General features: G+C 33.8%; 1 long non-coding RNA gene across 2 annotated transcripts in view; it reads left to right on the forward strand.

The window, feature by feature from the left end:
• Positions 1–287: 287 nt before the first annotated feature.
• Positions 288–12,544, forward strand: part of LOC143256244 (uncharacterized) — a 264,283-nt gene continuing 252,026 nt past the window's right edge. For both annotated transcript variants that reach the window (XR_013031217.1, XR_013031218.1), the window contains exon 1: positions 288–362. This is a non-coding gene — a long non-coding RNA (uncharacterized LOC143256244). The remainder of the gene's footprint in view (positions 363–12,544) is intronic.

The raw sequence follows: 12,544 nt of genomic DNA on the forward strand, positions 1-12,544 counted from the left end.
TATTTGGTTTTACCAAAACGTTCTTTTGTGTCATTATTATTTATTATTATTTGAACGGTTACATTCTGTGCTTCGTTCAGAGATTCATACTACACGAATTGAATACGTTTATAAATAGTTTGTAAAGTATCAATAACGGAATTAACATTGTTGTTTTCATGGTGAAAGGTTTCGTTAACTGGTTCATTGTTAAACCCATATTCTGTTCACCGCACTATTTTCTATAGCGTATAGATATCTTATAATAAAATTTTGAACTGAAAGTTTAGAGAGAAGGCAGTTAGGGATTAGAACTCACTGCTACATTCGTATGGTCGAACAGAGCAAGCTGGGAGTGCATTTCTGAGACGATGCGATACAAGGTATTTCCCTTCCTATTTATAATACGAGTACTCTATTCACTAGGCCACGCCTGGCTCACATATCACAAAAGTAAAACTGCAGAAACAATGGGTTATTTGTCATTTAGTAAATAATAACACAGTTATATTAATAGTAATTATTGTAAGATACATTTAAAAAAAAATTCCAAGCCTGATTGATAACGTGTACCTAATTACAATTGACTTGCGAGTTGTTACTTAAGCGCAAAACGCCTTTACACTATCGAAACCTGGTTTCTAGGAGAGGGATCCTTTAGAATTACCGCTAAGCCACGGATTAGCTGCTAGAAATGAAATATGGGATATACTTAATTATTGTTTGTCTGTTTGTAATTAAGCACGACGCTACACAATGGGCTATCTCTGCTCTGCCCACCACGAGTATCGAATCTCGGTTTCTAAAGGTGTGAATCCGCAGACATAGCACTGTTCCACTGGAGGACGAGCACAGACCTGATGTCTACCATTTCTTTCTTACCCATGCTAAAAATAATATAATATAATTTATTTTTCTTGACTTCAAATGGTTTCTGAAAGCTTCTGCGACACACGGTGAGAGATATTCACTTGGCAATCTCAAAATACAGCAATGTACTGGCTGAAAATAGCACTCAAGTTTACATACCAGTTGCCAAAAATTGTGCACGTGATACTTCACCAAATATATGTAAATCTAACATTGGTACCAGAACAGAGTTTGTTTGTTGTTAAACACAAAACAGTACAATGGGATCTCTGTGCCCTGCCGAACACATGTATCGAAACCTGGCTTCTAGCATCGTGATTCCGCAGATATACTAGAAACCTGTCAAACCACTCTCTGAACAATGTATATATCAGTAGATTTAACACTAACGCTACATTAACTCTGCACTAGCCGAAACTCTACACCTTTTGTTGGAGGTTTTCATATTTGTGCTAATGTACACAATGAAAATAAAGTTTAACACTTCGCACGGATTCAAACAAACACCACACACCGAACGACGTTAATGAAATAGACCACGTAAGCTGTTCTGTTTCATTGAGTTTTCTAACGACATTTATATCGCAACCTGTCCTACTCCAACCTGTTTCACGGTATTATTTTAAGAGTGTATGCTTCCATTATAAGTGAAATGTTGCAATTAATTGTTCGTCGAAGAAGAAACAGTTTACTACGAGTGTTACCTGCTTTCAAATAGCACCTCTGTAGTTTGTCAAAAAGTCATTGTTAAGTTGAAATATTCATGAGGTATTTTAAACTTTAAGACAGCCAATAAAAAATGGAGTTTATCCGTGAAACCACGAGAGGTTTGCCAGTATTTTTACATACTAACTATAAATATTGTGTTACATGCACCTCTTGTAAGATAAAACAATGTAATATACTTATTTATGATAAGCTACTTCGAATGATGTATTAAGAGATAAGTTTAATATATCCATGACTGATATTCGAGGTCAAGAAACCGAAGTGGAATCTTTATATGTAAAAACGGCTCGTTTGGGTTGAGAAAATATTTTACATAGAAGGTCGAAACGTTGTTCGCTCTTCTATGTAAAATATTTTCTCAACCCAAACAAGCCGATTTTGCATATAAATTTCTCAACAAGAGGGTTTCTCGACATCACTGAAGTGGAATCTATTCCACTGGCGCCAATCTCCAGAAGACGAAGTGGAAGTCTGAGGAACTATATCGCTAAAATTCCGGTTTCAATTCCCGCAGTGAGTACATTGCAGATAGCATATTGTGTAGCTTTATTTTCGTGTGTATGTTTTCTTATAGTAAAGCCACATCGGGCTATCTGTTGTGTCCACCGAGGGGAATCGAACCACTGATTTTAGCTTGGTTAATCCGAAGAATTACCGCTCTCCTACCGAGAAACTTGTGATTAATAAAAATATACTACACCGGATAATTCCTCCTGCCTTTTGTTGTATTACGTCTCTGATGTCTACTGTTACAACACAGCTTTTCTGTGAAATATTTTATAACTGCTATCACTGTCGAAAATACTACGTTATGATTTAATATACTGTCGTATTTCATTTGAAAACCGTTGGCATATTTAAGTGGTTTATTATAGAGCAGCGAAGAAACATATAACACGGTATAGGATTTGTTTGTCATGCGCAGTTGCTAGTTTATTGTTAACCCTACAAATTTCTTCTTCAGCCAACGTTTAAACTTAACGACGAGGTACCACGTGATCAGCGCTATCAGTGCGGACTGTTATGCCGTAAATAACTGTGTGAGATTTTAATGTCTCCTTTAAAAGTCTCAAGTAGTTCGTTATTTGTGATACATATTGAGTGTCTAATAATTTAGCAATAACTAGACGGGCACTCAATAGAGCGCGTGCCTCAACTACGTAGCGTCATTATATTCGGCTTTGAAAATATACGGATATGTGTGCTTCGTAATTAGCAGGCATGGCTTATCATTTTCAACACATTGAGTAATAACATTCTACACACATTCACCGACTTTCACCAACGTCCCATCAATTTTGACTGAGTTATTGAATAAAATAGTGTCAAAAATCAGTCCCCATGTTAACAGATAAGAATGTTTTCTTGACCTTGCTGTGACCTTGCTGTTTGATTTTGACCCTCCGAAAATTAACCACTTGTAAGTTGGGTAATATTTCAAATGTGTATCATATTTGTCCAAATCCATTTGGTCATTTTGATAGCAAACACACACACAGGGATGAAAACATAACATCCGTCCACCTCCAGTGTTAAGACAGAGTGAATCACAAAGCGTGTATTATCGGCTCCTCTGTAGAACTAACTGTACAGTATTGTCAGGAAGCAAACCAAAATAAAGAGGCTGCAACATTTCTGAGATGAATGTTCATGTTTTGCAGTTGATAACGGATATACGTATTACAGAACATCCTGCATTATAATTGGTATAAGTATTATAAAACTTCCTACTTTATAATACGCATAAGAATTATAAAACTTCCTACTTCATAATACGCATAAGAATTATAAAACTTCCTACATGCTAATAGGTATAAGTATTATAAAACTTCCTACTTCATAATACGCATAAGAATTATAAAACTTCCTACATGCTAATAGGTATAAGTATTATAAAACTTCCTATATGCTAATATGCATAAGAATTATAAAACTTCCTAGATGCTAATACGCATAAGAATTATAAAACTTTCTGTAATAAAAAAGTTAGAGGATATTTTTCACTATATATAATTTTTTGTTTGTCTTTGAGAAGTTGTGCTGTTAACCACGGATCTTGAGTTTCGAGTATATAGATCGTTTTTTTGTAGCCTTTTAAAATCATTTAGAACTGACGTTCGAATTCTATACTTTATATGTGTTTGTGTGTCACGTTTACACATGCAAACATTATAGACATTTATGCTAATGTTATTGTACACAACCGGAAATACGTCATGATATTATTAAATATATATCTCAAACTGAGTTGTGGGTCGTAGCAAATCTTTAACTTCCAAGTAGTAGTTTATATGAAGATTTTGTTTTTAAATTTATGTAAAGTTTTAAGAGTGAATTGTAATATATTCATGCTTATAATAAGAAGTAGGGTTAATAAAATAATTCATTAAGTTACCTTATTTTGTCCATAACATCTCATCTGCTGTTTTTCGAATAATTTGATTGGTTTTCATACAACCGGTGTTTACATAATGATCACTCTTTTAATACACTTAAAATTTTCTCTAAGCTTTCCAGAAAAACCAGAATCCTCTCATTTTGGAGTATTGTGTACGTGATTTATTCTAAATGATATTCATGTATAACTTTCATTCGTTTTCACACGGGAACCTATTAATTACTTCCCTTTGAAACAGAGGGCAACATTACTGTATAGGGAAGCTATTCGATGTTGTTGTTTAATAAAATATCACCAGCAAGACAGTGAAAGAGAGCCTATAGTGAAATATAGCAGAATTTTGATGTGTTTTATTTCTGTTATTTATGTCTCTTACACTTGTGATCTTAGTAGAAATGAGCACAGAGGAGTATGCCAGGATGTGACAATATAATTAACACGTGAATCGACAGACTGTAAAAGACAGAATCAGCGAAATGTCGTACCTCTATTAATTAGCCTGACCATGTATTGTAATTATAACACATGTTACATCGGCCTTTGTTTGGTTCGCGTGAAGCCTAAAACTATTACAGAATGGATGAGAGAATAAAAATTCGTAAAGTTTCTTCACGTCCAATTGAAATAGTTTATTATAGGAACAAGTTAGATTTATTTTTCTCAGAATCTCAACCGCATCGCGATAAACAACTGACGCAAGTGGACAAAATGCTAATGCTGATGCAAAGGTTGATGTAGGTAGGAAAAAACATAATTAATTCTAAACAAATGAAAATAATTCCACATGAAATGGAATGTAAAGTAGGCTTAGTTTACACTACATATCTAGTTCCTATCTTGATGTTTACGTTTCTATAAACCTATAATATCCCTCTTGAATACAAAGTATATATTCACCATGGTCACACTTCGACATTGTTAACTTACTCATCTTGTATCTCGTTATCAAACCTCTTCTTAAATACAAAGTATATATTCACCATGGTCACACTTCGACATTGTTAACTTACTTATGTTGTATCTCGTTATCAAACCTCTTCTTAAATACAAAGTATATATTCACCATGGTCACACTTCGACATTGTTAACTTACTTATGTTGTATCTCGTTATCAAACCTCTTCTTAAATACAAAGTATATATTCACCATGGTCACACTTCGACATTGTTAACTTACTCATCTTGTATCTCGTTATCAAACCTCTTGTTAAATACAAAGTATATATTCACCATGGTCACACTTCGACATTGTTAACTTACTCATCTTGTATCTCGTTGTCAAACCTCTTGTTAAATACAAAGTATATATTCACCATGGTCACACTTCGACATTGTTAACTTACTCATCTTGTATCTCGTTATCAAACCTCTTGTTAAATACAAAGAATATATTCACCATGGTCACACTTCGACATTGTTAACTTACTCATCTTGTATCTCGTTATCAAACCTCTTGTTAAATACAAAGTATATATTCACCATGATCACACTTCGACATTGTTAACTTACTTATGTTGTATCTCGTTATCAAAACTCTTGTTAAATACAAAGTATATATTCACCATGGTCACACTTCGACATTGTTAACTTACTCATCTTGTATCTCGTTATCAAAACTCTTGTTAAATACAAAGTATATATTCACCATGGTCACACTTCGACATTGTTAACTTACTCATCTTGTATCTCGTTGTCAAACCTCTTGTTAAATACAAAGTATATATTCACCATGGTCACACTTCGACATTGTTAACTTACTCATCTTGTATCTCGTTATCAAACCTCTTGTTAAATACAAAGTATATATTCACCATGATCACACTTCGACATTGTTAACTTACTCATCTTGTATCTCGTTATCAAACCTCTTCTTAAATACAAAGTATATATTCACCATGATCACACTTCGACATTGTTAACTTACTTATCTTGTATCTCGTTATCAAACCTCTTCTTAAATACAAAGTATATATTCACCATGGTCACACTTCGACATTGTTAACTTACTCATCTTGTATCTCGTTATCAAACCTCTTCTTAAATACAAAGTATATATTCACCATGATCACACTTCGACATTGTTAACTTACTCATCTTGTATCTCGTTATCAAACCTCTTCTTAAATACAAAGTATATATTCACCATGATCACACTTCGACATTGTTAACTTACTTATGTTGTATCTCGTTATCAAACCTCTTCTTAAATACAAAGTATATATTCACCATGATCACACTTCGACATTGTTAACTTACTTATCTTGTATCTCGTTATCAAACCTCTTCTTAAATACAAAGTATATATTCACCATGATCACACTTCGACATTGTTAACTTACTTATGTTGTATCTCGTTATCAAACCTCTTCTTAAATACAAAGTATATATTCACCATGATCACACTTCGACATTGTTAACTTACTCATCTTGTATCTCGTTATCAAACCTCTACAAAGTATTAAATACAAAGTATATATTCACCATGGTCACACTTCGACATTGTTAACTTACTCATCTTGTATCTCGTTATCAAACCTCTTGTTAAATACAAAGTATATATTCACCATGGTCACACTTCGACATTGTTAACTTACTTATCTTGTATCTCGTTATCAAACCTCTTGTTAAATACAAAGTATATATTCACCATGGTCACACTTCGACATTGTTAACTTACTCATCTTGTATCTCGTTATCAAACCTCTTCTTAAATACAAAGTATATATTCACCATATCACACTTCGACATTGTTAACTTACCATCTTGTATCTCGTTATCAAACACTTAAATACAAAGTATATATTCACCATGGTCACACTTCGACATTGTTAACTTACTTATCTTGTATCTCGTTATCAAACCTCTTCTTAAATACAAAGTATATATTCACCATGGTCACACTTCGACATTGTTAACTTACTTATGTTGTATCTCGTTATCAAACCTCTTCTTAAATACAAAGTATATATTCACCATGGTCACACTTCGACATTGTTAACTTACTCATCTTGTATCTCGTTATCAAACCTCTTCTTAAATACAAAGTATATATTCACCATGGTCACACTTCGACATTGTTAACTTACTCATCTTGTATCTCGTTATCAAACCTCTTCTTAAATACAAAGTATATATTCACCATGATCACACTTCGACATTGTTAACTTACTCATCTTGTATCTCGTTATCAAACCTCTTGTTAAATACAAAGTATATATTCACCATGGTCACACTTCGACATTGTTAACTTACTCATCTTGTATCTCGTTATCAAACCTCTTAAATACAAAGTATATATTCACCAATCACACTTCGACATTGTATATATCTCGTTATCACCTTAAATACAAAGTATATATTCACCACACTTCGACATTGTTAACTTACTTATCTTGTATCTCGTTATCAAACCTCTTCTTAAATACAAAGTATATATTCACCATGGTCACACTTCGACATTGTTAACTTACTTATCTTGTATCTCGTTATCAAACCTCTTCTTAAATACAAAGTATATATTCACCATGGTCACACTTCGACATTGTTAACTTACTCATCTTGTATCTCGTTATCAAACCTCTTGTTAAATACAAAGTATATATTCACCATGGTCACACTTCGACATTGTTAACTTACTTATGTTGTATCTCGTTATCAAACCTCTTCTTAAATACAAAGTATATATTCACCATGGTCACACTTCGACATTGTTAACTTACTTATGTTGTATCTCGTTATCAAACCTCTTCTTAAATACAAAGTATATATTCACCATGGTCACACTTCGAAATTGTTAACTTACTCATCTTGTATCTCGTTATCAAACCTCTTCTTAAATACAAAGTATATATTTACCATGATCACACTTCGACATTGTTAACTTACGACATTGTTATGTATACGTAATTAAACTAAACCAAAGGAAAAAAATCAAAAATCAGAAGCTTTCACTTATTTCCAAAAATAGCTATCCGCTGATGTGCACGCGCGTTAGTTTAAGAGTTGCATCTAGAAATGCTAGATAATAAATCAATGTTTAATCGCAAAGATATATGCTTCAAATAACCGAAAATATTTCAAACTTGCACCCTTAAGAACCTGTGTAAGTATAATGGATTCTTCATAAATAACATAATCTTCCTGGAACCACACGGGTCAAAATCTGCTCGTTAAATTTCTTCGTTAAACTTTATATTAAAAGTCCTGCCATATATATTAAACATGTATGCTACCAGAGTCGATTCTTATGGACATTAATTAACATATTAATTACTAATGACACGAAGAAGAAATTTCCAGTATGACGAAGATCGAATATCAATCGCCATGGCAACATGCAGTGGTACTATGTATATCAACATGCAGTGGTACCATGTATATCAACATGCAGTGGTACTATGTATATCAACATGCAGTGGTACCATGTATATCAACCAGTCAGATAACCAATAGTTACTGGTACAGGTTTGTCCCTTTTCATAATTGTTTGTTTCTATAAACTGTAGTTTAAACACTTTTGCCTCCACCCGTAGTGGGGATTTTGTAAAACAATATGACGACCACGAGTCTATTTAATTCGTGGAATTTATAAGTAATCATTGTAATTCAGAAAAATAAAGACGTCTATACACAGAATATATTCTGTACTTGAATCACCGATACTCTCACTCACTTCAGAAAAACTCAGGAACTCAAATGGTTTTGTGATTCTCGAAACTCTAGTGAAACGGGATTGTAACTATTGGAACTGTAATGAAATGACATACTGATTGTCGAACCTGTAATCAAACAGTGTTATATCTGTTGAAACTCTAATGAAACGCCTTTACAATTGTCGAAACTTCAGTGAAACGGCTTCATGATTGTCGAAGTTAGAGTGAAACGACTTTGCGATTACAGAAACTGTAATGAAACGGTATTTTAACTGTGGAAACTCTAGTGAAACGGCTTTTTGATTAATAAAGCTTTATTGAAACTGCTTTATGATTGTCGAAACTGTAATGAAACGGTATTATGATTGTCGAAAGTCTATATATTTTTCAGTTCGATTTAAGGAGTTTCTTAATATCCATAAGATTTACTAAACCATACTTGATTCTATTAATGTGGTTATAATATTAATTTAAGTATGCAGAACTGATATCCATCAGGTTTACTAAACCTTACTTGATTCTATTAATGTGGTTATAATAATTTAAGCATAACTGATATCCATCAGGCACTTGATTCTATTAATGTGGTTATAATAATAATTTAAATGCAGAAGTGATATCCATCAGGTTTACTAAACCATACTTGATTCTATTAATGTGGTTATAATAATAATTTAAGTATGCAGAACTGATATCCATCAGGTTTACTAAACCATACTTGATTCTATTAACGTGGTTATAATATTAATTTAAGTATGCAGAACTGATATCCATCAGGTTTACTAAACCATACTTGATTCTATTAACGTGGTTATAATATTAATTTAAGTATGCAGAACTGATATCCATCAGGTTTACTAAACCTTACTTGATTCTATTAATGTGGTTATAATAATAATTTAAGTATGCAGAACTGATATCCATCAGGTTTACTAAACCATACTTGATTCTATTAATGTGGTTATAATATTAATTTAAGTATGCAGAACTGATATCCATCAGGTTTACTAAACCATACTTGATTCTATTAATGTGGTTATAATATTAATTTAAGTATGCAGAACTGATATCCATCAGGTTTACTAAACCATACTTGATTCTATTAATGTGGTTATATATAATTTAAGTATGCAGAACTGATATCCATCAGGTTTACTAAAACCTATTAACGTGGTTATAATATTAATTTAAGTATGCAGAACTGATATTCAGGTTTATAAACCATACTTGATTCTATTGATGTGGTTATAATATTAATTTAAGTATGCAGAACTGATATCCATCAGGTTTACTAAACCATACTTGATTCTATTAATGTGGTTATAATAATAATTTAGGTATGCAGAACTGATATCCATCAGGTTTACTAAATCATGCTTGATTCTATTAATGGGGTTATAATAATAATTTTAGTATGCAGAACTGATGTCCATCAGGTTTACTAAACCATACTTGATTCTATTAATGTTGTTACAATAATAATTTAGGTATGCAGAACTGATATCCATCAGGTTTATTAAACCATACTTGATTCTATTAATGTGATTATAATAATAATTTAGGTATGCAGAACTGATGTCCATCAGGTTTACTAAACCATACTTGATTTTATTAATGTGGTTATAATAATAATTTAAGTATGCAGACCTGGTACCTCTGCCAAGTTTCTTTTGTCTATAAACACGAATGTATAAGGTAAGATATTTAATGAAACTGACCTGTACTACTCACCTGAATTAATTTAGATAAACGTACCTGTTACAGTACGAACCTCAGTATGTAGAACAACTTGTGTAAGTGATTAGATCGATAATAGATATATTAAATACCTTTTCAACATCAGGAATTATCTATATTTTTCCAGTAAAAAATAATATAAAAAACAATTATTTTTATTGGTACACGTAAGTTTTTCGGTGTTTTTTTTATCTATTAGTTTAATTCTAAATGACAAAAGTTTTTATTTTATGGACTTAGAGTCAAGCTGTTTTCATTGTTTCCTGGTCTCCATCTGCTCTCTCTTATCATCCTCCTGCAAACGATTAATCAACTCATAATGATAAAAAAAACGCTCCCTCGCATTTCAACAAAGTATCCTAATGGCACTATCGATTAAGTGAGTTAAACTCGATTCCGCAAGCTTCACTGTTTGTAGAATAGTATTCTCTGTTCAGAGAAACCTGGCGTCGAAAGAAGAGAGCAGGAGTGAGAATGGTAATGAGAAGATCGCTATCTGGTTTATTTGTCAAATAGAACCGGAAAGAACGAAGAACTGGTAACCGGACTAATTAAAACCTAAATAATTATTTAAATAACCAACTCTGTTACATTTTGTATTATATTCTCCAAGAACGAACGACGTCATCACTTGTTCGGTAAAAAGTGATTCACTTACAGAAACTAGTTTTACTTTGTTTATTTCTTTTTGGATACTACTGGAAAGCTACACAAAGTATACTTGTACAACGTCTTTAATGTTGAACCATGACTCTAGAAGGAAAGCTGCTAGTCAACACAACCCCACTAGTAGTTCTTGAATCATGACACTAGAGAGAAAGCTGCTAGTCAACACTACCCCAATAGTAGTTCTTGAACCATGACACTAGAGAGAATGCTGCTAGTCAACACTACCCCACTAGTAGTTCTTGAATCATGACACTAGAGAGAAAGCTGCTAGTCAACACTACCCCAATAGTAGTTCTTGAACCATGACACTAGAGAGAATGCTGCTAGTCAACACTACCTCACTAGTAGTTCTTGAACCATGACACTACAGTGAAAGCTGCTAGTCAACACTACCTCACAAGTAGTTCTTGAACCATGACACAAGAGAGAAAGCTGCTAGTCAACACTATCCCACTAGTGGTTCTTGAACCATGACACTACAGTGAAAGATGCTAGTCAACACTATCCCACTAGTAGTTCTTGAACCATGACACTGCTAGTCAACACTACCACTAGTAGTTCTTGAACCATGACACTAGAGAGAATGCTGCTAGTCAACACTACCCAATAGTAGTTCTTGAACCATGACACTAGAGAGAAAGCTGCTAGTCCACACTACCTCAATAGTAGTTCTTGAACCATGACACTAGAGAGAAAGCTGCTAGTCCACACTACCCCACTAGTAGTTCTTGAACCATGACACAAGAGTGAAAGCTGCTAGTCCACACTACCCCACTAGTAGTTCTTGAACCATGACACTAGAGAGAAAGCTGCTAGTCAACACTACCCCAATAGTTGTTCTTGAACCATGACACTACAGTGAAAGCTGCTAGTCCACACTACCCCACTAGTAGTTCTTGAACCATGACACCAGAGAGAATGCTGCTAGTCAACACTATCCCACTAGTAGTTCTTGAACCATGACACTAGAGTGAAAGCTGCTAGTCAACACTACCCCACTAGTAGTTCTTGAATCATGACACTACAGTGAAAGCTGCTAGTCCACACTACCCCACTAGTAGTTCTTGAACCATGACACAAGAGTGAAAGATGCTAGTCAACACTACCCCACTAGTAGTTCTTGAATCATGACACAAGAGTGAAAGCTGCTAGTCAACACAACCCCACTAGTAGTTCTTGAACCATGACACTAGAGTGAAAGATGCTAGTCCACACTACCCCACTAGTAGTTCTTGAACCATGACACTACAGTGAAAGCTGCTAGTCAACACTACCCCACTAGTAGTTCTTGAACCATTACACTACAGTGAAAGCTGCTAGTCAACACTACCCCACTAGTAGTTCTTGAATCATGACACTACAGTGAAAGCTGCTGGTCGACACAACCCCACTAGTAGTTCTTGAACCATGACACTAGAGTGAAAGATGCTAGTCAACACTACCCCACTAGTAGTTCTTGAACCATGACACTACAGTGAAAGCTGCTAGTCCACACTACCCCACTAGTAGTT

This window comes from Tachypleus tridentatus, chromosome 7, assembly GCF_004210375.1.
Source record: "Tachypleus tridentatus isolate NWPU-2018 chromosome 7, ASM421037v1, whole genome shotgun sequence".
NCBI classification, from domain to species: domain Eukaryota; kingdom Metazoa; phylum Arthropoda; class Merostomata; order Xiphosura; family Limulidae; genus Tachypleus; species Tachypleus tridentatus.